General features: G+C 51.3%; 1 protein-coding gene across 1 annotated transcript in view; it reads right to left on the bottom strand.

Annotated features, from left to right (window-relative positions):
- ZFHX3 (zinc finger homeobox 3) overlaps window positions 1-25,408 on the bottom strand; it is a 110,865-nt gene extending 85,457 nt beyond the window's left edge. The window contains 3 exon segments of the mRNA XM_032701105.1: window positions 1,936-2,217; window positions 24,524-24,529; window positions 25,398-25,408. The gene's annotated coding sequence lies outside the window, so the exon portion shown is untranslated.
- Window positions 25,409-25,785: the final 377 nt, after the last annotated feature.

Here is a 25,785-nt window from a genome sequence, read left to right as displayed (position 1 = left end):
ACCTCGCAGCGGAAGGGCTTGTAACCACAGTGTGTAGCTCTCCGCCCCCGCGCCAGCCGCCGGGTGCGGCTGCCCGCTCTTGCAGTAGAGCGCAGGAACCGCCCGGCTCAGGATGTTTCTCCTTCATGTGCGCCTCGAGCGTCTGCTGGTACTTGTAGTGCCAATTGCACTTGGGACACTGAGTGTCTTACAACGAGTTGCGAGAATGCATCATAGTCATGTGGCCACCCAGCGACCGCGAGGAGCCCAGGGACCGTGTCGCACTTTGGGCACTCCACGCCGCTCCCCCGAAGGGCACTCCCCAACCCCAAGTTCACAGAGGGGGCCAGCATGCTGGTGATGGGAGATGTAGCTCCCCGTCACTCCGCCCTCCGCGCTCTCATTTGGTTCTGGTGCTGTGGCATTGTCTTTATTGGCACTTTCATCGATAAAGGCCAGCTCCTGCTGCCCTCGGCCACGCTGGCTCCGCCGCCCTCATTGTTAAAGCTTAAGTGATTCCTCCTGTTTGCACCATCAAAGACAAAGGAAGAAGCAGAATTAGAACTAGTAGAAGCTGTGCCCCGTGACAAGGTCTGGAGCACGTTAGGCATTAAGGGAGAGTTAGAAATGCTTGGTTGAGAGAGCAAGGTCCTTTTTGCTGCTGCCCGCTGCCTGCCACAGCCCCAAGCGTCCTCCTGGGGCCGGTCCTCAGTTCATCCTCCAACTCACTAGGAAACAGTCCTTTGCAACCCTCATCATCCTCATCTTCTTCCTCTTCCTCCTCCTCCTCTTCCTCCTCCTCCTCCTCTACATCCTCTTCTCCTCCTCTTCCACCTCCTCAACCGGCTCTCCTTTTCCGAGAGGCTGTCCTGGTCGCCCTCCCTCCTGCTTCTCCCCCTCTGCCACCCCGGGTCCTTTCCCTCCGAGGATTTGGTGGGACTGGAAGCCAGTGGGCCCAGGGGGACTGAGGTAATGGGAGTCTTCAGAGCTGAGCTGGTCAGCCCACCCAGGTTGAGGAGCGCACTGGGGGCCAGGAACACTCGTTGCCGGCGGCGGCTCTGCTCCGCTGGCTTCCCCAGCCTGGAGGGGCTGCTCGCCTTCCATGCAAATGCCACTGAATTTACCATAAAACTGTGTCCAGGGCCTATGAGGTTAGCTGTGGAAACGAGAGGGTGGCTGAAGGTTTTGTTTTTGGTTCCAGAAAGCTGACAAGGGGTTCCTTGTCTTTACCTATCCCTTGGATGATAGCGGAGATGTTCTTATTGCTAAGAATTTTCCGCTCCTCCTCGCTCAGAGTCATTCGGTGGTCGGCACGGCGTGGGTCACGAACGAGCGGACATACCCAAAGGAGAGCTTGCACCAGAAACACATCAGGATGGGCTTCCTCTTACCATAGAGCACAAGCCATCAAATTTGGACAGGTCCACATTGTTGGGACATCTTTGGATACGCAGGAGCTTTTGGCAGAACCGTCGCTGTTCAGGTAATCCTTGTTGCTTTTGTGTCGCACATCGAAGACGCGGAAGCTGTGCAGGACGGGGCTGATGCCCGCCAGGGCTGAGGTATTCGGGAAGGCCTGGTCTGAGCCCTCAAACCACTTCCCGAAGGATGAGGCTATGTGGAAGGTGTTGATGATCTGTGGGTAGACGGGAGCGGCGGCGGAGGGTTCTCCCTGCTTGGGCAGAGAGTTTGGGAGCAGCGAGGGGAGAGTCCCACTGCCGCCGGTGCCCCCGCTTTGCACCAGCTGGCTGAGGCTCTCCACGATGTAGGCCGAGCCGTCGGGCTGGTAGACGATCTCGCCAGCCAGGTTCTCCACGTCGCTCTCCTCCTCGCCGTCCCTCGCTGCTCTCGCTCCGCTCTCCCCCCTCAGTGGTGGGGGTGGGCGGGTGCCGTGCAGCGGTGCTCCATGTAGCTCTGCAGGCCGGTGAAGGACGCGGCGCACTGCCCGCAGCTCACCTCCTTGCCGGTGGGCTCGGCGCCGGGACCCGCCGCCGTGCTGCTCTCGGGGACGGCGCTCGGGGAAAGGGGACCCTCAGGCTGTCCAGGGGGCCGCGGCTCTCCGCCGCGGGCTGCTCCATGCTGCCGGCCGGGTCGGGGAGGTGGGCGCTGTGAGATCAGTCATTGCTGGTGCTGAGGGATGCTGCACCCATTGTCCTTCCCAGGATGAACAGGTGAGTCACAGGCCTTCCATGGCAGGGGGCCGGCACGGAGCGCTCATTGCCCCGGTACAGCTCGGACCTGAGGGCAGGGAGAGAAGGAGAAGAGGCAGGTGAGTCAGAGAGGAGAGATCGTTTCCCAATCAAGACCCCACCACTACAAGAGCTGCCAACACTGACTCCTCAGGACCAAAGTGGTGTCTGGTTCCCCCCGGACATGGTGCAGGGACAGGCAGGACCGGCCTTGGGAAACACACAGCGGGAATGAGCAATAGAAAACACAATGGCCGCAGGACGAAAATAGGTGAACCGAAGGTGTCTAGAAGGTGGCGGAAAACCTCTCCAGCAGCTTCCCAAAGGCGGGTGGTAGAAGGACTGTAGGACCTGCACTGCCACTCCCAAGGCCATGGATCTTCAGAAAAACAAACAAAATATCACAGAAAAGCTTCTGACAGAAACAAAAAAAAGACATGACAACAAACAGTGCTGGGGTTTTAACTTTGTTAAACTCATACTCTCTGGCTCCTAAGCCAGATGCTAGGTTTTTTGGTGATTCCTTTCTGTTAGTGGCTTGGGAAGCACAGATCCAGCATTACCACACATGCAACCTCTGTGGGAGGACTTCAAGACACAGAGCAACTCACAGTGATTTTAGAGTAACAGCGCTTGGTATGTCACAGGAGATTTAACTGCGCTGCTCTGGACAGAGTTTAAATGGAGAGACGTCAGGAGAGAAACCAAACAGGAAATTCCAGATCTGAACAAGGGTCTGTCTTGTAGATCGGAAAGGGGTCAGCCCACCATGCTCCAGGAAGCTCCCGGAGATCCTGCAAGGGACAGCCTCTGCACATGGATGGCTTCCCCTCACCCCCAGAGGAAAACGGCACGTTGCAGGTCCTGGAGGAGAAAGAGGAGGAGAAGAAGGAGGACACCCTTCCCACTACTTCCATTCTGCCAAATCAACAAGACTGGAGGACTCCTGCTGACTGCAGGGTGGCCAATGAGCCTGGGCTACTGAGTATGGCTGACATCCAGGGTTCCCTGTCACTGCAACCCACTTGCTGTATCTGGCCAACGACTCCAACACTGCAATTCTAATGGAGCCCTGCAATCCTAATGGAGCCCTCTTTGGCTCATACAAAAGTATGAAGAGGACTGGAAACTGCCAGAAAAGACTATGAGCGGTTGCAAAGCAGGTGATGTGCCACAGCAGCATTGAATGAACCACCTGAATTAGTTCAAGCAAAAAAAATGGAGCGACATTCAGTGTTATCCCTTTTTTTTCTGGTTTCACTATCTCCAGTTATTTCCTTTATTACACAAAGCCAGACACACTTCCGCTAATTCCCTCACATGTTTGTACCTTCCCTTTATATTTCACTTCTGATGAAGCTTAAGGAAAAGCATTTACAACTACCCCTGAAGACAAGTAATGCTTCACAGCCACTTGCGAGGATGCCACGGAAGGACACAGAGGCGCAACGAAGCCATCATCCACTGCATTCACACGCGAATGGTACCCTGCCGCACCTCCAGTCCCACCTTCCCTGGATGCCATACACAGCTGCCTCTGCAGTTGCACTGGGAATAAAAAGGGGTTTGATCTGCAATAACAGTAAATGGTTCCACTGAGCAGAATAAGAAGGAAGAGCACAGAATCCTGATGCCAAAAGGCTCTGACTTCTTCATCAGCCAGTTTGTTCCCCTGAACTAAATACACTCCAGCTGTGTGACGGCTCCTACTGCACCGGCTCTCTCCACCGATATTTGGTCCTTAGCTGTGTGTTTTCCTCAAACTCATCCCAGATCCTTCTGCACTGAGGCAGCACATTCACCTTCCCACAACACGGGCTACTCTCTCCATCTAACTACTACTGCTGTACTGGTAACTGCAACCCAAATTAAACCAAAACACATTCATTTGGGGGAAAATGAGAAAAAGAAATTCCGTAAGGCTCATACTTCTGCCAAGTGAAGTTTTGGGAATATCTACCCGAATCCAAAACGTGACACGAGACAACAACCCAGCAACGTCTTTTAGACATTGCCGGAGTGTTGTGCTGGCCTGCATGGCCAGCTCGTGGGACACACAGCTAGGTGAGACACAGCCAGAGTCACAGTGGCTCTGCTGTCAAGAACCCTGATGGCAGGAGATGCCTGACTGACAGCTGGGCCAGAAGGGTTAGCAGGGCTGGAGGGGCGGGAGGGTTAACAGCCTGATTGGAAAATCAAGTAATAAATGCTTGGTAAGTTACAGGAACATGCGGGAAGAGGAGGCCGCGATTGATAAAGGACTGCGGCTTTGATGCTGCACTGGGGACTTGTTTATTGACAGGAAAGCCAATCTCTCTCCCGGCCCGGCCCGGGCAGGCAGACCCGCGCGCTCCAATTAATTGGTTGGCTTTTCTGCCTTGGCTCTCTTTAACAGCTCTCCCCCACTTGCTCCAAGTTAACCAGCTCAGGAGGAGCTGCGCCAAAGGAATCTTCTCTCCCTTTCATCGACTGAAGGAGGAGCCCTTCCAGGGCAGGTGCAAAAGCTCAGAGCCAAAATGGCCAGCCCAAGCCCCGAACACAGGCTGAGCCCCTGCACAAAACCAAGCTCTTCCTGCCTGTTCAGTCACCACCACAGCTGTTCCTGTAGGGAGATGCTGAGGGAGGATGAGGCATGGAAGTATTTGTTTCTATTCACACAGGAGCTGCAGGAATCATCTCTTTAATCTGAAAACAGCAATTCCTTGCTAAAGCAAACCAGGCTCTAAGCAGGAGCACAATGCAGTTATTAGTCTGCTATTGTGGGCCCTGCATCTTCCTCCACCCCAGAGCACCCTAAGAGACCTGCGTGAGACATGGAGAGTCTGGGAGGACAGACGGACTGCAGAGTGCTCACAACCTCCCGTTTGCCCCCCCCCCGCCGCCCTCTCCGCTCTGTTTATCAGCCAGTCAATAAGAAAGGTAGTTCTTACTTAAGGAGGCAGAAGTCAACTCGTCAGGTCGATCAGCACTCTGTCTGTAAACATGGTTTCCCGTAAAATCAATGAACTCCAGTTACAGAGAGAACAGCCTGAGTGCCGGAGACTCCCTGTGCTCCCATCGCCCAGCAGCATGGAAGGGTTCTCCCGTCCCTTCTCCGGTTTTGTGTCCCACCGTTGCTCCCACTGCTGTGGCTACCTTGCCTCTGGCCCACGGCTCACCTGAGCCCCTGCCCCTTCCTTACAACCCCTCAGAGCCAATGTGGGACCGACTGGGGGAGTGCAGGGACCGTGGGGCAGGAGTGCTCCCTCAGGCAGCCATGGTGGCCCAGAGCCCAGCTACACCTGGATGGCAGGTGCAGGTGCCAGCACAGCACTGGTGTGTCCCACACTTCCGCTCCACTAACCAGGGCTGGCGGCTGCACAGCCATGCTGTGCAAAACACGTAGGGAGTCAATCCCCACATTCTCCCATCCCTCCTTCCAGCCCCCTGGCCCCATTCTCGCAGGGACAGATGTGCCACTTTCCAGCAACACTCCCACCAAGGAAGTGGCTGGCACTAAAGCAACACCCTGCACCCTCTGACAAGCTGGGGGCTTGGGCACCCCGGGCCTGCAGCACAGGCTGCTTCCTCCCTGGGGATGCTGGCAGAGGCACAGGCAGCAAGGATGGAGAGGGAGGGAGGAGGGGGCTCCTGCTGTTGCCCAGGCTTCCCGAGAATTAAATATGAACAGCCGTGCTGTGTAATTTTAAATTGTTAATTAGCACAGGGTTAATTAGGCGGCCCTTTCACAAGAGGCTGTTGGCAGTAAACCAAGATGGAAGCAATGAGGAAGGAGGAAAACAAAAGGAGAAAGAGACAGAGAGAAAACTGTTCCCTGGGCTAATGACCCACATGGCACCATGGAAAAAAAGGGCACCAAGGACAGGGAGAAGATACAAGCACATGCATTATACCCATGGCCGCTACCGGTCTGACACCCTCTGAGGCTGCCCTCCCTCCCTCTGCCTAGCCATGGGGAATGCTCCAGCCCTCCAGGGTGCTGGTGGCTCAGGGAAGCTGAAAGGGACAGAGGCAGGAGGACAAGGACAGCACAGGACTAAAGGCGGGCTCAGACACTGTGCACACCCCTCCTTACATGCTCAATCTGGCCTTCAGTAGCATCCTCAGGAGGACAGAGCCTGAAGAGTGCTGGTGTCCAGCTCCAGCCAAGAAGCTTCCTGTCTCAGCAATGGCAGTCGATGACACCTGTTCCAGCCTAAAAACTAGGGAGGACATATCAAAGATAAGTGAGAAGCTAACTCAACTTCATGGTCGTAGAAACACAGAATAGCTTGGGAAGGGACATTGGTGATCCCTGGGACCAGGTATGCTCAAGCTCCCGAGAGCTGGGGTGCACAAGGTAGTCACTGTGTCCCTCTGGAGCAGTGACACAATGAATCAGGAGCATCAAAGCTTTCTGTGTTGCCTCCCCGCACCTGGTGTGCTACACAGCACTCTGGTAACACTTCGGAAATTGCATATGGGAAGACATGATAAAAATAATTGCCTAGGATCAAGAATTCAAAAATTACGAAAGAACAGAATGTATGTTGCCAAAGCAACTTTAATTTTGCTCCTTATGCATATGTATTACGATACTGCCTGCAATTAGGTGAGCACATGCTGCTTCACTTGGCAAGCAGGACAGTCACAGAAGAGGGTAAAACAAGGTGGCAGGAGCATGTTGTCATTTTATGCGATTTCTGCAGCAGCTGCTATCGCACAAATATGTGAAGAGTCACTTCCTAGAATAGAAAGATCTTTTTACATTTCCTCGGCAACATGGGCTGGAGATCAAGCTGGGTGGCAATACTGAGAGTTTCAACTCCCAGTTCTGTAAAAAGCTTCTATCTTGTAAGCTAAACAGAAGACACGGATCCTAACTCTCTCCTATTCATAAGGTGCCAGAAAGCAGAAAGATACTGGCCAGCCTAAGGGAAGCGCTGAGGATTCTGCAACAGGACTTAATTTAGGATAAAACAGTTCTTATAAGCCAAAACCTGAGCGTAACAGGGAATGTGGATGCACAGCGTTAAGAGTAATTTCTAGCTAGGGGGTTCCGTCAACATTTTACATCACCAGTGCCTTGGGAGTCCTCTTATGCAATTCCTAACCAGAAAAAAAATCCCGAAATACTGATATTTATTTGCCAAGTTCAACATTCTAAAGAAGAAATTATAAACTAATTTCCCCCTTTCCCATAGCAAGTCACATCTTGCACCTCTCCAAGCAAGACCAAGCTGTGTTTTGGCACACACCTGAGCACAGTGGAGTTGCCTCACCAGCAAACGTGGTTTGATGAGTACGCACAGCAAGGTATCAGTCTTGCCAAATCCTGAACAAGCTCTACATCTCACCTGCTTCCTCTTCTGCAGTAAGGCTTTACTAACCAAAAGCCCAAGCTCAGCTCTGACTTCTCACAGAGTTCTGCTCAGTGCCAGCCTGTTCCAGCTGGATGCATGGCCATGTTCAACACCTTTGCACAGGGAGCAGAATCAGCAAGCCAGACCTGCCTGCTGGTGGAAGAAGCATCAAACCAATACTGACCCATGGGTTCCAAAGACTCTTGAGGTTGCAAGTCCTCGCAAACAGGTTTGTTATCCTGGCAAAGCCAAGAATTCATAAAGTCACAGAATCATTTGGGTTGGAAAAAAACCCTTAAGATCACTGACTGTTCCTCCAGCACTTCCAAGGCTACCACTAACCCATGTCCCCAAATGCCACATCTACACATCTTTTAAATCCCTCTAGGGGACTCCACCACTGCCCTGGGCAGGCTGTGCCAGTGCCTGATCACCATTTCAATGAAGAAGTTTTACCTCTGTGGAACTCCCTGTGAACGCTGTGAGCTTTCTCGTTCTGAGGGATTCTAGCCCACAGGTCCTGAAGGGCCCCAGAAGAGGATGAGGCAGCACACAATGGTCTACAGAAAGAAAAGATCCATCAGGCACCTCAAAAGGACTGGACAGTCCTTCCCCAGCAGGAAGACAGCCCCGTGGAGGGATGGCCTTCCGCAGTGCTCCAGCCCTGGTGCGCTGAGCGGCGCTGCACTGCGCGCACTCGCTGGAGGGACAGGGACGCAAGGGCTGACACAGGGCTCACATCCATGGGCACAGCCGGTCCCTCAGATCTCCCCGGCATCATTAGCATAAACAGCTTTTCAAGCAGCAGGAAGCAAAGGAAACGCTGAACAAAACAGGGCTGAAAGCTGCAGGGCTCAAGCACTTGGCATGAAACTGAGTGAAAGGGGCTCCTTGAAAAAGTGAACCTTCCACATTATCCACATTTTCCCTCTGTCCTACACACCAGATAAAACTGAGCCAATGGGAGTAACACAAGTCAGGCAAGCTTTTCAGAAAGCATTTTGTTATGAACTATTATTCCGAGTTTGCTGATCCCTTTGAGCCAGCTACTGCTCTACACATGAAAATATTTATCTAATCCTCAGCCCACTGCCATTGAGAGCAGAGTGATCCCAAGGAGGGCCAGAAGGCTTTCCATGAGCAGCTGGGGACAAGAGCGTTTATTCTTCCAGGGAGACTCTTTGCACTGAGAGTATTTTGCAGCAAAGGTAAATGGGCTTCAGCTTCATTTCTCTCTACACAACAAAGAGAAGCACTGCTTAGCTCATACGTGATGTGGCATTTGCACGCTCCCCGGGCATGGAGCTTGTTCTGAGGTCCTGCAGGAACCTCTCCTCTTGTGTAGGACACCACAGAAGTGCCAGGCTTTGTTTCAAAACATCACACATCCACGATTCTGTTGTTGCGCAATTCACCCCTTTGCTCCAAACCCCCAACCGTTCTTGTCAAAGGCTGTTCCCAGCCCATGTTGCTGCACAAATAACTACATTTGCATCTGGTTTGCATTTTTGGTGCACTCTTGTTGACCCAACTCCAAAACTAACCAAAGAGCTGCTGAGGACAAACTGCCTCGCTCCGTCACACAGACCCCACAGTCCCCCGGACCCCCCAAGCCCCAATGCCTTGGAAAGAGGTCCATGCTGTCCTGCCCTTTTGTCACAGGCTGCAGCTTGCCCTGTCCTCTCAGTGGCTCTTACCAGTCCCAGCTACCACAGCTCCATTTGGGGCCCCATGTCCCTCCACAGAGGGCAGGTACATCTGCAAGACCTTGAGTAAGCCCTACCCCGACCAAACACCTGGAGATGCTTGTGAAGGGAGCAGCACTGAATTGCTCAGAGTTTCCAGCCTTGCCACACGGCTTCTGGAGCAGACACAACCAACCCTCGGCATCCCAGCCGGAAAAGCCACCGTTCCGCTGCCAGGGTGTGCTCCACAGCGATGCTCCACACACGCAGGCTTGCACGCCTTGGGAAGACATCCTGCCAATGCTCCTTCCTCCTACGGATTTACCCAAACAACATGTGCGCTCCAGACTAGTGTCAAGGGCCAAGCCGAGGGTAAGAGTTAGAACTCATAAGTCATGCAGATCTCTTCTGCCAGGGCTCAGATCCAGTCCTTGTTAGGAAGCAGAGTCGCTGCTGCATTCTGGGCTCAGTTGCTCCTTCCCACCCTTCGGGAAAACCGATGCTTTGGATCGGGACAGCGGGCTCAGAGGCATTAGGTCATTCCGTAACCATTCCACTGGCTGCTCAGACAAACACCGCAGCTGATACATCAGCTCTGCACTACACACTGGGTTTGCACAGTCCCATTGCAAAGGTCACCGGGACGTCGGTTCACACAGGCCATTCATGTTTCAGTACGGAGTAAACACTGGTTACAGTCGTGTCACTAGAAGATAACCTAAAGAACCCTAAAACAGGTAAAGAAACCTGCTGGTACAGCTGGGAAACTGCCCCATTTAGCACCTTTTAGGCCAACTTTTTGCAGACCCAAGGGTTCCTGTGCTCCTGTAAACAGCATCCGCACACTCATCTGCTCCCAAAACAACACGCTGCTCCAGACTTCACATATAGCCTGAGCATTTCATCTGGCCAAAATAAACCCCCCTGATTGCAGCAACCATCAGGAGTCAACACCTATGCACCGCCTGATGGCTCAAAGTCTCAAGTTCGTGCTCTCCACGTGCACAGCACGTAGCCACTCCATCAGCTGCTACATCCCCGGTGCACCTCAGAACAAACACCTGTGAACCAGTTAACCACGTCACAGGGAAGAGTTGACACGGATCCAGGTAAATGGGGGTTCCAAAGGAAGTGTCCGGTGGATGCACAGGGATTCAGGGCCCAGTGAGGACCGCGGCACAGCGCGCTGTGAGGGATGTAGACACCTCTGGAGACAAGGAAGGAAGTTGCTACGCACACGTCTCCAGACCTCCAGGACTGAAAGCGTTACTTGGCTGCTTGGCCTCTTGCTAATTGTGGGTTTTATTTTTATTTCCTATTACCCTCTTGCACGCCTGATGAGATTATCTTACCGGAACTGACACAGCTGGAGGCTGCAGCCATACATGGAGCCTCTCAGGAGGCAATGCAATTTTATTTTCATTGATCAGAAATCAGCAGGGCAGTAAATGATGGGAAATTCCATTAGGAGAAATACTGGGCCATGAGACCCAACTAGCTAGGTATACCCAAATCCCAGAAAGTCCCATCCTTCCTCAAAGCCCCATCTGGATGCTGACAGCAAGTCATCTTTCTTCCTCCCAAAATGGAGTCAGCTACTAACCTGATAATCCTAATCGCCGCCTGTGCTGCCAGAAGCAGAGGTGATGTTCTCAGAGCACCCCCATGGGCTCACTTAGCCCAGACAGTGTCTTCGGTAGACACAGCAGCACCTGACTGCCCCAGCTCAGCCCAGAAGCTGCTGTGGGGCCGGGGCTGTTTCCCAGCATGTGCCCATTCCACAGCGTTTGTTCTCACAAGTTGGGCAGGTGTGTGGTGCTGGCATGCCAGTGCCTTGGCCAGTTCTCAGGCAGTTCCAGCAGAGCCAGGAGAAGCCAAAGGGATGTCATGTCCACTGCATGCTCCCATCCCAGTCCCATAAAATTGTTGGAGAGAGCAGCCCTCCTTCTTCAAGGGCCATGATCTGGGGGACATGCAGGGCTCTCAGGGCATGTAGGGGTCTGGGGACACGCAGGGATCTCAGGGAACCCCCTTCTGACAAAGCACCACACACCACATAACACTATTACAAGTGAAAACTCCTCTGAGCGCAAACTGAGCACCACATGGCAATCCTTCTATTTTAAGCCACCCCATACACAGGATATGCACTCAATTCCTCACTCCTTGATAAAAATCCCTCCATCAGGCCTCTGACTTAAAGCTGGGTTTGCCCCACCCTGCTGTCTCCTGCTGCACACACGTGGGTGACAGGTGAGCCCTGAGTCCGTCAGGACGGCCGGGCCTGCTGGCAGCACAGGGGTTAACGGGAGCCGACCGCAGCACAGTTGTTAAGGTGATCAATACTAGTGAGATACTAAAGCAGCATAAGCCGCATTATTGATTGCCAAGCAGATGATAAAACTGTTTATTATGATAATTGCAGGGTGCCTGCAAGATGCTCCTAGTGCTGTCTTGAGCTTTTTACCAAAATAAGAATTGCCAGAGCATCACCTTTTGTCTGCAGCTGCCCTGACTCCAGTGACACCCTCAACACGCCGCTGTGCCCACGCACTGAGTCCGAGCCACCTCCACAGTCCAGCTACCATTGGCATGGAGAGGGTCACACTACCAGAGACAGCCCATGAACTGTTTATCACACACCCCCCGATATTGGGGCTCACTCCTACACCCTCCGTTCGCCTTCCACTGGAGCGCTCATTCCAGGGAAAACAGAGCTCAAACACCAAACCCTGTAACTTCAGTTCTGAATCCTCCTCCTGATCAGCTAAAAATTAAACTCAACTTCCCACTCCAAAACATTTCCTTCAGTATTTTAATTACTTTTACCTCTACTCTGGACTTTGCACAGTTTCCTACATCCTTTTAACAAGATTTAACAGAATTTATGCCTTCAGGACCTAAATTCTTGTGCAATGCATGAAGAATTCTTTTTGAGAAGACTGAACTCCAGATACACTCAGTGTGGGAAATCCATCAGGTGTATGTGCACACAGGCCATACCTCAGAACAGGTGACACACTGCAGCTCGTCCCCTGCCACCGTGTGTCTGCAGGACGAGCAGCTGATCTGCCAGAACACAGCAAGGCAACACTTTGTTTCTGAAGTTGCTTCATACACCAAAAAGCTTCTCTTGGATTAAACTCAGTAACGTGTATCCCCTGGCCTCTAGAAGAGAAGCCAAACAAACTGTCCGATGAGATCTGCTCTGGCAGAAGCATCTATTGCTCCTCCATCAGCAGGAGGAGGAAGAGAAGCTTTAACATACCCAGGCTCCATTGCCACCATGGCCAAGTGACAGCTGAAAATGAGTTTAACAAGGGCTGAAGCTCCAGGGTTCTGTCAGCAGCTCCACGGGCAGTAATTACGGAGTATGGGTCCCATTATCTCCCAGTACAGACAAGGCTCTGACAGCTCCATCTCAGTGTTAACCCCAAGGACCGTACACTAGAGGCTGCAGGCAGCACTCGGTGCCACCTCCACTGCTTTGGCTGGCTGCTCCTGTGCAACTGAGTCACTTTCTCTAAATAATCATAGGTGACATTTGCAAAACAAACTTTACACCAGTCTGAGTAGCCTTACTGTAGGCTGGCCTCGAACCTGGACTAGACCACAGGAGCTGCTTCTGGTTAATGTTCTGGTCCCTTCCTCCTCTTAATGCCTTCCCTCATCAGGATCAGAACAACCTCTCTACTCCTTCTAGTCTCCCCTTCATCCCCTATTCCTCGGTGCCTCCCAACCCTCTAAAAGGTGCCACTTCTTCCACAAGCATCAGCCAAGGATTCTCAGCCCAAGTTTTTCAGGGTGAAAGACAAAACCTTACACCTCCTCACAACTCCTTCATCCTTCCGTCCTGAACCAAGTCCTCCTTTCTTAGCTGCTCTTCCCCATGCATACCTGCATCACAGGAGATGATGAGGATGGCTCTCCAGCTCACTCACAGAGCAGTGAAAAGGTTAATGATGGAATGGACAACATGATCAAATCCAGTACTCTGGTGAGTGAACATGTGATGTCACACAGCTGCTGCCTTACAGGCTGGAGATCCAGACACAAGCTTCTAAAACTCGTCCCCTCTCAGCCCAAACACTGGTGATGGGTTGCAGAGCCCCAGAGAATTCATCCCAGAGGTCTCGGGAGTTGGGGCTGTTCTGTCAAACTCTCAGTAAATCTGATTATAAACAAGATTAAATCAATCCTTTCTTATTAAAATGTGGACAAGGGAGAAGACCTCCTTCCCTGTCACCCTTTGAAAGAGCCAATTTCCATCAGAATTGATTTTTTTTCCTGTCCTGTTCTAGAACAATATTCTAGTAGAACTTTGTTCTACTCCTCCATACAATGGGAGAAAATAAAGAACACTGCAACAAGGGACAGAGCACCTCAAAAGCTCAAGCCAAGGAGGGACAAATAACTAGCTTGAAGATGTAAATCCTCCAGTCCCCTAGGGGAAACTCTGTAGAATCCTAGAATGGTTCAGGTTGGAAAGGACCTTAGAGCTCATGTCATTCCACCCCTCTGCAACGGGCAGCAACACCTTCCATTAGAACAGGTTGCTCCAAGCCCCATCCAAACCGGCCTTGAACACTTCCAGGGATGGGGCAGCCAAAGCTTCTCTGTGGACCTGTACTACTGCTACGTCTTTCAGACATCCACACATCCCCACCAAGCCCTGGAAAGGACACTCTATACAGTCAGCAACTCCAGGTAATAGGAGAGAGAGATCAATCTTTGAAACAAACCAAAACCACCAACACAGCAGCCAAAGGGGGTTGATGAAGTTTCAGGTGATCAGCAGCAGCCTCACCCAGGATTATGGTGGTCCCAGCCTCAGCTCCCCCCTCCCACACTCAGCCCTCCACCTCTGCACAGAGAGGCAGCGGGTGCTCCGAGGCGGTGTCGGGTGCAGGGCTGCGCTGCATGTCTGTGCTTTATCCAGACCATATCCAGTTGTTAATGCAGCAGGAGCAGCCTGCAATCCAGTCCCCTTCCCCAGCTCCCCTGGACCTGCAGCTCTGAGGACACAGCTCACTCTCCTCCCGCAGAGACGCCAGGGACAGCAGATTGGGGCCCCAGTACCACTTACTTTCCTTGAAAACATCTGTTTTCATTATCACTATTACTTTTAATTAGCACTTTACAGCAGCCCTGAGCCCTCCCAGCTGGAGGAGAGCTCTGCTCCTAAATGAACAATTAAAAGGTGCACTAAGGGAATTTTTTTCTCATCTTCAGAACCCAATTTTTCAGCAGAGCTCAAAGACAAACCACATGGTTAAAGGAGCTCCCTTGAAGAGGTCTCTTCAGCACGACTCAAAGCCCGCGGGTCACCCGGGGATCCCCACAGCGTGAGCAGCCACTGAACTCGGGAACCTGGAACACTGAACTAATTACTAATGACAAGGTCTTAATGCCTCTGCCCTCATCACCCACTGAACGGTCTCCTCTTCCTCACCCGGCCACAGTAATTGCCCTGAGGAAAATCAAAGACTTTAATGCCCATCTCACTCATGGAAGGCCCCTGCTCAAGAGTTCAGGCCAAGCACAAGCTGAAAGACGGAACCCTATTAAACACATAAGAAAATAGATCCCTATGAAGCGTAATTACTAGAAACATGGACTCCTGATCAAGCACTTCTCTGAAACCCAGCAATGAGAAACATCCACAAAAAAGCCCCCAGAGGCAGCCTTGGCCATTCCGAAGAAAGCAGAAGGACAGCGAGGTGAAGTGTCAGGACGAAAGGGCTGTCCCAGGGCCACTGACACTGGCCCAGCAGCCCTGCAAGTACAGCACCCACAGACTCCAGCCTTTAATTAGGAATGAGCCATGAAGCTCCAAAACACTTCAGTCGATACTAATCAAAACCTCATCTCTCGTAACCCTTGCTATTCCCTCAGCACTGACAAGCTGCCACCACACTACTCCCAAAGCCCCCAGACTCTGCAGTCCCTGGGGAGCCCTCACCCTCAGCACCCCACTCTGCCCCAGGAGGGCAGAACACACATGAAATGGTGACCAAGATTCTTCTCTCTCAGTTTCCCCAAATCCTTGAGTCCCACACAGTCCCACTGCAGCTGCCCAGCAGCGCTGCCTTTATCACCCCTTGAGTCTGGACTTGGAACACAAGTGTCGTGTCAGAAACAGCATTCCAGAACTATTCTGGAAATCCTAAAGTCAGCTGAATGACAAGGTTTAAATAACACTAATATCATAATTTCCACTAAAATCTGGAATCCTTTAAGTCACTTGGGTTCCCCTGCGCCCCTTCACATTTTCCTTCCTCCTTGCCCTTTACAGTCACTTTTCTCTTCCTCTCTCACAGCTCCTTTCCGAACATCGAGTTAAATTCCATGGCAATGAATTTCACATAAATGTGAAATTAACTTTATTTAATTATTTAATCTTTGTTTACACTTCCTGCCTTGGAAAGTTTACTTAAGCTACCCAGACGGGATACGGTCTGCAGTGTGCCACCTGTGGTAATGGACGGGAACACGAGCACCAGAGGATCCCTTGGCTTGTTCTGGAGCCAGGGGAGTGCAGGAGCCCACACAGCCAGGTTGAGAGCCCACGGAGCCCAGCCAGAGCAGCTGGGAGCCCATGGAGCCAGGCCAGAGCAGAAGAACCCCTGTCCACCAGTGCCGCGCCAGGTCCTGCACGCATACCTCGAGCACTCCAAGTGCCAGCTCCCAGCCCATGCCCTCCCATCCATGCTCTGGGCACCTAGATTTGGGAACAGCATTTTTCTGTCCAGCACTTGGAACTCAGTAAGGACCATGAGCCTCTGCTGAGCATTCTGCAAGCTGTCTCTGGAGAAGGGGAAGTGAATGCCTCCAGTGCCCAATGAGCCCAGATACTGATCAGACCACAATGCAACACAGGGGAAAAGGACACAAAACAATTAATTCTTGGCTCCTTGGTTTAGCTCTGGGCAAGGGAAGGTGCATGGCAGAGTGAGAGGAGACTGGAACAGACGGAGTCTGGGATGTGCTCCAAGAGCCCCAGGGGCAACAGCGCTGGCTCCCAACCCCACAAACACGGGGCTGCTCTCCAACAGGTGAGGGCTCCAGCAGCCTCCCAGGCAGAGGGAACGGGGAAAGCCTCTTCAGTAAGATTTATTCTGACTTTCCCATTCCCAGGCCAAACGATGAGAAACTCCTCAGAGAGAGAGCAGGTCTGAGCTATCTGATAAATCCATCTCCTGCAACTAGGTCTGAATGTATGTAGAAAAGGAAGAAACTGATTCAATGACTGAACTGATGTGCATGCTGGAGTCGGCAACAGAAGGAGTGGGAAGAGAATGAAAAGAGAAATCCTCCACTTCTACACCATAACCCATCTGAACAGGAGGCTTGAAAGCCAGTCTCCATTTCCAAAGGCAGCTTCTTTCTTTTTCTTCATCCAAGTTCCAAATAGCAAAGACGTGTGAAACTCTTGCCTAAATCACACTCAACTGCTGGTCATGCCTGCATGCTCCAGGGACAACACAAGGTGACTATTACATACAGTAACCACGGCCAACACTCCTGAAGGTGGCAGAAGTCAGACAGGTCACCTTTACTAATGGGAAAAAATACAAATCTCTCAGTCATAAAATAGGCTGGAAAAATGTGCAGCTTTTCCAAGACTTGCAACTTCATTATCACACATCAATGAAGATCCATTTACTCTCCAACAGTTTCCTCAGGAAAACCAAGGATTCACTGGCCCAATTTAGCCACGTCCTGCCCACGGTGAGAGCAGAATTAGTACTTTACCAGAATACGTACATTTGATTTTATTTAAAAAAATTAAAAAAGGGGCAATATACAGGACAACACAAGCAGAGGTTTAAGAGAAAATTCAATATGGTAAATACCAAGTGACTTGAAAAGAGCCTGAACAGATGCTAAATGGCAAAGCTGTTCCTTATTTTTCTTTCAAATTCAAACCCCCAAATGAAAAGTGATTTTTCTTTTAAAAGCAAAACCCCAACTGAGAAAAGCTCAAGGCCTTTGAAGGTTTGTAGCAGAGGCACCATGAACAAGAGTTTGAGCTGCAGGAAGGTATCACTCTGCATTGCAATACCCCATTCGCAGCCAGTGCCCACCCAGGGCTGGAGGGGGCAGTATTTCACCCCGTCACCCAGGCTGGCCCCTCAGAACAATGTCAGTCTGCGGCTCCTTCCTTCCCACTGCTCCCCTCTGCCCAGCCACGAAGAATGAACCCATTTACACAACAAGTCTCTAACAGACAAACTCCTTCCTTCTCCCACATCCCTTCCCCATGTGTGGGAGCAGGCACCCTGCTACTGGCTCGCAGGCAAAGTTTTAATTACCTGGGTGAACAAGGATAAGGAGATGACTCCAGGAAGCCAGGCCTAAAGGAATCATTACTTATCCAGTCCAGCCTCCTAAGCATCAAAGGCTGAGTGACTATCGCTCTCTGTCAGCTGATCCAAGGGAATCAGGCCAGAAGAGAGGCTGAGAAGTAATTTGCACACTTTTTCACAGCCCCATACACTCTGTTTACCAATAAAATTAGGAAATACATTATTTTCAAGCCATAGGTTATTAGAGGTATGTCCCTGAGCTTTCTGAGCATCAGGCTCCTCCTCAACGTCCTTCCCCTCATCCTCAACTGAATTCAGGTCCTTTCTTCTCAGTGATACCGTGAGCCAAACTGTATCAGGAGGAGCTGGAGCCCAGTCAGCTGCAGTTGAGCTCCCAGCTCCACAGGGACATAAACCCAGCCATTGGACCTTTGAAGCCTTCCCAGTCCATGACAGAAGCATTTGGTGGGCTACACAGACCTGCTCTTGCCACAGATAACACCAGAGCCTTTCCCAGGCTCCCTAAAATCTGCCCCTCCATATGCATACACACACCATCTCCTTGGAGCTCAGCCCCATCTGCTCCTTGACCCCATCTCTTAAAAGGATGTGATAAGCTGAAGACATTTTACAAATAACATTTCCTTAACTCTGCTCACTAAATCATTTCCTGATGTGAACCACTCATTGCTGTAGATGATCCTATGGATGACCCTCCATCCTATTTAAAACATCTCTGGAAGTCACGGCAAATGCCAGCATTAAAGATACAGCTGGGAACAAGGTGCTCAATTAAAATCCAATTTTAACATACCACAGAAAGTGGGAATGAGAAGGAAGGTGAAAATTAACCCTGCATGACTACATTTTTTCCAAGGGCTACAGCTCTGGAAAACACAGCTTGTATTCTGCGTGGAGATGTACATTCTCCGGAAGATATGTGGACACCTGGGACCTCTGGGAATCTCTGAGCAGCCAGGTATGGTAGTGAAGCAGCCCCCACTCACCCCACGCAGGGTCACCTGCCCTTGGAGATGCCAGGGCTGCAGGAAGGTCCATGGGTTTGCAGAGTGAGAAGGGGCATCACTGGCAGAGCGCTGGCAACCAGAGAACGGCCACTCTTGGCAGTGGTCATGTGAGATGGAAGTTCAGTGCTCCCAAAGCAGAGCTGGAAACTAGTTCCTTTTTCTAAAGGGGGGAGATGACCTCAGCTGCAGCCTCTGTCCGGTGTGAGAACTGTGAGGCTGAAGGCCAGGGCCAGCAGTCCTACCCTGCCTGAAAACTCAGGTGACAGCTTCGACCTCATTGAGGACATAAGGGAATTTCCAGGGTGTGGCCACACAGCAGCAGTTGCAGTCCCAACCCTCTGCTTTTCTAGAGCCACACACGGAGGCCCTGAAGATCCAAACAAAAACTGCTGGGTCTCCCAGCAGCCTCTTCAGGCAGAGAAATGGTGTGGCTGCCTGTGCTAGTCATGAAATGAGATGAGCTTTCTGGTAGCTGCCTGAGTCAGAGGACAACCCTTGGGGCAGTCCTGAATCTAAGATCCTCTGATCAGGAAGAAGCTGGTGCCTCATGGACTGTCAGATCACTGGTGCAGGGGTCCAAGATGACAGTGACTGATTTTCTTTTTAATCACAAGCTGCAGTTGCCAGAATGACCCGTCACAGCCACGGCTCAGACAGCGAATCAAGCACTTGCTGGCGCTGGGAGCTCCTTGTAGAAATGAGACCTGGTGCATGTCAGATGCTGGCACGCGGGCGCTGTGAGGGACACAGGGAATAGCAGCCAGCTTTCACAGATCACAGCAGGCCAGGCACAAGGAAGCTGCTCAATAACCACCTCAGAACGATGCACAGCACAAGGCATCAGAACACATTGTGGGACAACCACCCCTGACCCTGCACATCACAACTGCAGACTGTAAATGCAACAGAATTCTAGTCAAGTAGTAACAGAAAATGAAAACAAAGGTAAAAGGAAGATCAGGACAAACTGTCAGTGCAGACCCAGCACTGCTGGCCATGCTGAGGAGCTCCCACCACCCATCTTTCATTTGCATTCATCATTCAGCCAGTGCTGAACGTGCTGAAAGAAACCTGAGGCATAACGTGGGATCCGCTCAGTCCAGACCTCCTGCTGCCTCCCAGCCACCTCCAGCAGCAGGGCTGGGACAGCCCCACAGAGGAACATCTGCTTTGGGACAATCTGCATTCTTTCAAAGGCTTCAGTAATAATCACCTATTTCATTTAAGTTTCTATTATTCACTGAACGAATTTACTTCTTGTTTAAAGTCTCAGATTCAAGTATGGAGAAAACACAAATCACTACTTTCACTCTTAACCCCAGGGTGCAGCAGCACAGCACTGTCCTCTTCCCACTTCACAACCCAGCTCTCATTCCACTGGCACCCAGGAGCAGTGTGAACTAGCCCCCAACGACTTCAGGTTCAACTGCTTTCCCAGCTCTGTCAGTGAAGAATGAGCCTTTCCAAACTAGAACCACCCATGACCAGGATGCCCCCCCACCTTTCTTGAGGGAGATGGAATGAAAACCGTGAGTGCAGCAGCACTCTAAAGCAGAGAAGCATGAAGGAGCCACTCCAAAAGCCACAGCACCCAGAGCCAGGGAGATATAGCTCAGACAACTGCAACCCACCAGCACACACAGAACTGCTCCACCCCCACATGACCATTCACCTCAACTTTCAAGATACCTTCTCCCTCTTTGCATTTTCTCTTAAAGTTTCACTATTTGAGCTAACAATAACAGCTGTCCCATAATCACACACCGAGTTGGGTGGGAAGGGACCTTAAAGCCCATTTCATTCCACCCCCTGCCATGGGCAGGAACACCTTCCACTAGACCAGGTTGCTCCAACCCTCCTCCGACCTGGCCTTGAACACTTCCAGGGATGGGGCAGCCACAGTTTCTCTGGGCAACTCGTGCCAGTGCCTCATATCTAATCTAAATCTATACAGTCCAAAACAATTAAGAATAGCCAAGTACATCTTAGACAGGTTTAACATCAATATTCGTAACAATCCATCAGCTCAGGAACTGCGTTGGGTACAGACAACAAACACCCATGCTCAAACAGGACTGGGGAGACACTGCTGTGGCATTTATTGGCTTTTTCTCCTAACAGACAGAACTGGAAGTACTGTGAAGGGAAGAATAATAAAAGACACAGCAATAAATGGAAACTTGGATCAAATATAAGGCAAGTTTATCAAAGACACACTGTAAAAACTAACCCAGTGTCTTCCTTTACTGAAAGAACTGTCCCTTCTTCCACACCACACCAGGGTTATGCTAGAGAAGATACGCACTAGCTACGACTAAAAAAGGCAGAAAACTAGGCCAGGAGCAGCTGACACCAAGATGATGTAAAGAGAATACTGTCCTGCATAGAGGTAATTTGGAAAGGCCTCGGGAGCTATCGTGCCAACATCGCTGCTGGCCTTGCTGCCGATCAGCAAAGAACACCAATCCTTGATGAAATTGAGGAGCACATCCAACACAGTGGAAGACCAGAATATTACACAGGAGAAAGTTAGGATTTGAGGTCTAGAATAATAAGAAAGGAACTAAATCCAAGGGTACGACAGGAAAACTCTGAGTTTCTGCAGTAAATTCAGGGTTTACCAATTGGGAATTACATAGGAGGAGACAGACTGATGTGCTGGTCAGGATGAACCAAAGGATGCAGCTGGGCAAGTGGCAAAGATGATCTCCAGATGTTGTTCAGAGTGTTTGTGGAAACAAGGAAGCAATAAAGGGGATGTTAATAGCACTGCGAGGCCTCAGCTGGAACCACATGTAGGACTGTGACCACGTTACAGAGAACACCTGAGCTGGGAGTGGAGGCAGGTAGAGCAAGTGCTGGGGCAGGGGCTCTCCAGCACAAATCAAAGGGCTTCAAGGACCCAGCCCCACTGTGTTGGGCAGCTGGCACTTGCTACACCACAGCACCTACATACTCAGCCAACCTGCACGGGAGCATTTCTCTATTTCCTCCAAGATGAGCTTCTGGGAGGCAAGCCCAGCAGCCCTCATGCAAGCCTCGGGCCTCACTAACACCAGCACAGTAGAGGTTCGTTAGCTTATAAGTTAACTTTCCTACTTTTCCCGTTTATTTCTTTCACTGGAGGATAAGCCAACAGGCTGTTTCTTATGCAACTGTTTGTCAGTTAATATTTGTGTTCCAGCAAGGCAAGGACCAGATAAGTGATGCCTCGGACCTGCATTCCCTGCTGAAAATGTGCCGAGGGGCTGCCACGGCATCATGCCCAGCAGGTCACAATGTGGCTGTGATGCCTGTGAAACTCTGCTGGGCTGCCCCAGCCTCACCTGCTGCACATACACTCACTGCTGGTACCTGCCACCATACGCTCCTCTACAGCTACAGAGCAGCACATGTGAGTGCAGGCTTTCTAAATTTAGCCCTGCTTCTCCCTGCTCCAACTTCTCCTTTCGCAGCACAGGAATAATGGTGGCAATCTCTTCTGGTAGCGAGCAGAACTGAAAGGATTAATCTGCTACATCTCTGTAAAGGTGCTCCAATAATTAAGAGGAGCAACTGCTGAACAAGATTAGTAATAGACTATAACAAACTAGAATAAGCAATAGGGACCTCTACAAAAGCACGCATTAAGGTGTCACACCTGCCACCCCAGCCATCCGGCATCCCAAGGTGTCCCACCCAGCATCCTGGCTATCCGGCATCCCAATGGATGCGCCTGCTGCTTCACCCTCTGCTGCGCTTCAGCAGGTATTGGAAGTGGACATGTCCTCTTCCTTTTGTTCCCCTCCATCAAATCTACTTTTGTATTGATTTTTGCCACAGTTTTTGAAGTGTCTGAAGGAAGCCAGTATTGCTGAAATGCGGAGTGATTGGGTCCTCGGAGGTCTCCACATGGGCTCCCACACCAGGTCCCAGCTCTGGTTACAGCCACCACACACAGCAGTGAGTTCCAGAAAACACACCTGCTGCTAGTTCTGGCTCTGGACTGCAAACAGGAACACCTGCCTTGGGACAAGAGCAGGGCAGGGAGACAGGCACACTGTGTCCAGAGCTTTGTGGCAGGGAAAGCCCATTCACAACCACAGCAGGCTGATATCTGATCAGCCTCCAGCAAAGCCATGTGATCCACCCTGCACCGGGCTACAGGCCACTGGTGCAGCAAGGACCCCTGGGGAGACATGGGGCACTCACAGCCCTCACCTACCCTGCTCTAGCAGGGGTCTGGAGACACTGCAACGTGTCCCCATCGTGTGTCCCTGCTCTCCTCAGTGACCTGCAGGAGAGTGCAAAACTGACTGCTTTGGGCTTGCTCCCTCCTCTCCACACACCCTGCACAGCCACGACACTGCACACTGGCTACGCAACCTGTCAGCGTGAAGCAACACAGATATTTAAAACACGACCTGCAAGATGACCTAAATTCCACTTCGGCAAAATGAAGAGTAGCTCCAAGCACCTCCCTTTGCACATCATGCTCGCTTTGTTTCCTTTTTGATTTAGGACGCAGGTTTTCTACTCCTCCCAGAAGGCTGGGACATATGAGGGAACCGCAAAGGGAACAGTGACCAAAAAGCAATGCCACAGCTAACAGAGAACATGTAAAATTGTTTGCCAGGCAACACAGTGAAACAGCAAGAGCTGCACTTAAAAACCTATGGGAGTTTCACTGCCCCAGCACACTGGGGCTGAGAAGACCATTGACTTTGTGTCTTTTATCTCCTCAGGGCTCCTGCAGAACTGTAGCAACAGCACCTGACAGCAAGCACATCACCAGGACGCAGGTTCCCCACGTTCTGCTTCCCACCTCGTTCCAGTACTCCAGTTCTGCTGTCATCCCATCCTCACTCCTTTATGGCCTAGTTCCTGTTTTAGTGAGTTCAGGTTCAAAGAAATATCCCGGATGTTATTCCTCTCAAAAGTATTTGGCATCAGATGATCTTAAATTTTTCTTAAAAGGTAGATGTGGAAGCCAGAAGGGCCCTTGGGCTCAGCTGTGCTTGTCCCAGGAAAACAGAAAAGCAGGACAGAAGGAATCCAGCTGCTTCGGATGAGAGGCCCCAGGTGCTTTGGGCTGTCAGGATGTGGGACTGAAGGACCAAAGCACCCACATTCCCTCTTTTTCACTGAATAAACACATAAAGCTAACCCCATGTGAGACCAGATCCTCGGAGCGCAGGTTTCCCACTGCTTCTCGGAGTTGGTCCCCACCTGCCTGTCCCAGAAGAGCTCCAGGGGCAGGCACTGGTCCCTCCAGCGGGCGGGTGCGTTTGGAGGCATCTCAGCATCATCACACCTACAGCTCTGAGGCCAAGGGAAGGCGCAGGTGTGAGGGCGAGCCCAGCAGTGGCTTAGCAGGAGCTGTACCTCTGGGAATGGATTCGATGTCAAGTGTCAGCACGTAAATTGCTATTGGCTTCTCAATAAGCAGCAGCAGTGAGCTAAGTGTTTCCCTGTGTCGTGCAGGCTCTCTCCGACTCAATACAGCAGTATTGACAGCACAATCACGGGGTAATCCAGGCTCCACTAATATCTCAGCACTTCCTCATTGAAAATACACTTTCCACTTGGACACCAGCCCATTAGCCCAGGCTCCATCACCACTGTCCCCCTGACCCACCAGGACACACAGTGGTAAGGCCCTCCACCGCTCCCCGGGGGCACAGCCCAGGGCACCACAGAAAAGGACTCTTTGCCATGAGAAATCACCAATGGAGAAAGGATGAAAGCTAATCAGAAAGTCTTTATGGTTCAAGTCTCTGTAGGTTCTGAAAAAAATTGGTATTTCCTTGCTAGACAAGAGAAGTTCATTCAGGGAATTACCTCTGTTCTTGCCCCTGACCCTGTGCCCGTCATCCCTCCTATCTTATCTCTAAACCTCCACTGCGGTTCCTCCAGGCAGCACCTTTTTCTTTCATTCATAGAAAGCAAGAGTCCTACACACAGCAGAAACACCTACACCCTACTCCCTACTGCAGGGCGTGGATGTTCCACGGGATCCTTAACACTCCAAGAGGGAAGTTTGCTCATTTTCAGGTACCTCATGTTACCAATCACTTGAAAACAAGATCAGAAAGTGAAAAGTGATGAAAAAGCTGGGGGACAGTTGGGGACTGGTGGGTCCCCTCGGGCTGGACCCAGCACCTGGTATGCTCCCAGGGCCAGTCCCTGCAGAGCCCACCAGAGCCACTCACGCCAGCAGCGCCGGGGTCACCCACAACTCCCAGCTCTGCGTTTATCCAACCGAGGCACGCGGCTCCACACTCCCCACATTCAGAAGTTGCATTCATGTGGAAAGCTGGTGCCTCACCACACACAGCAGAGAAATAGGACTGCAGAACAGGCTGATCCATGCAGTTTAGCTTTAATCTATTTTGGTAACAACAGCAAACACAGGAGGGTAGACCCATGGAGGAGTGCAGCACATACCACATGCCCAAGGCCGCCTGCTGCCCCACACAACTCTTCCTAAAGACCATCCACACTGATTTCACTGCCTCTGCTGCCGTAGAGAACTGATTAGTCTAAGGATGCCTTTTACAATCACATTCCGAGGCTCCTGGCACAGTGCCAGACCGTTAACCAAGGTGACTAACTCCTGTCACGTCCTACCACTGACAAGTAGCATCTTCCACCTCACTGAGGACGTAACAGCAACAAGTAAGCACCAGTGCATCCCACGAGCCCGTTCCCAGCCAGCCCAGCGCCGTGCTCTCCCCACCGGACATGGCACACTGCAGAGAGCTGAGCACAATGCACCACTGCCAGGATTGCACAGGCAGGGTCAGGAGCCTTCTGTGGCAGATGTGGAAGGTGATTTGGTCTGAAGGCAGATGAGGAGCAGACTCCTGGTTAGGAAGAGGTTAACGCTGCTCCAGCCTGCAATCTGATAAATGGTCTGTAGAAAGCAGGTTCTCTCACTTTGAGATATGATGTCACTAACCTTTATTGATCCACAATCAGAGAACTTTGCTTATCTCTCTCCTGTGATATGCTGCCCTCCTGTACTCAACTAGTGTTTAATACACTGCTGGGCATCTGGCACTCTCTACAGTTCCCACCACACCTCTGCTTGCCCACCAGAGACAATGTCTTACAGGCTGTGCCTCTAAGTTACAGCCCGGCTAACTCAAGGGATAAGACCCAGGCAGGTACCCCCTCCCATCCCACTGCCTCCACCAGGAACCTGTGTTTCAGAGAGTATTATACACCTATACTGGAATATCTAACTGAGAAGAGGGGGCCAACAGCAGAGA

The sequence above is a fragment of the Chiroxiphia lanceolata genome, chromosome 13, assembly GCF_009829145.1.
Source record: "Chiroxiphia lanceolata isolate bChiLan1 chromosome 13, bChiLan1.pri, whole genome shotgun sequence".
Lineage (NCBI taxonomy): Eukaryota > Metazoa > Chordata > Aves > Passeriformes > Pipridae > Chiroxiphia > Chiroxiphia lanceolata.
Note: the sequence above shows the minus strand (reverse complement) of the source record. Positions and strands in the feature narration are given on the sequence as shown.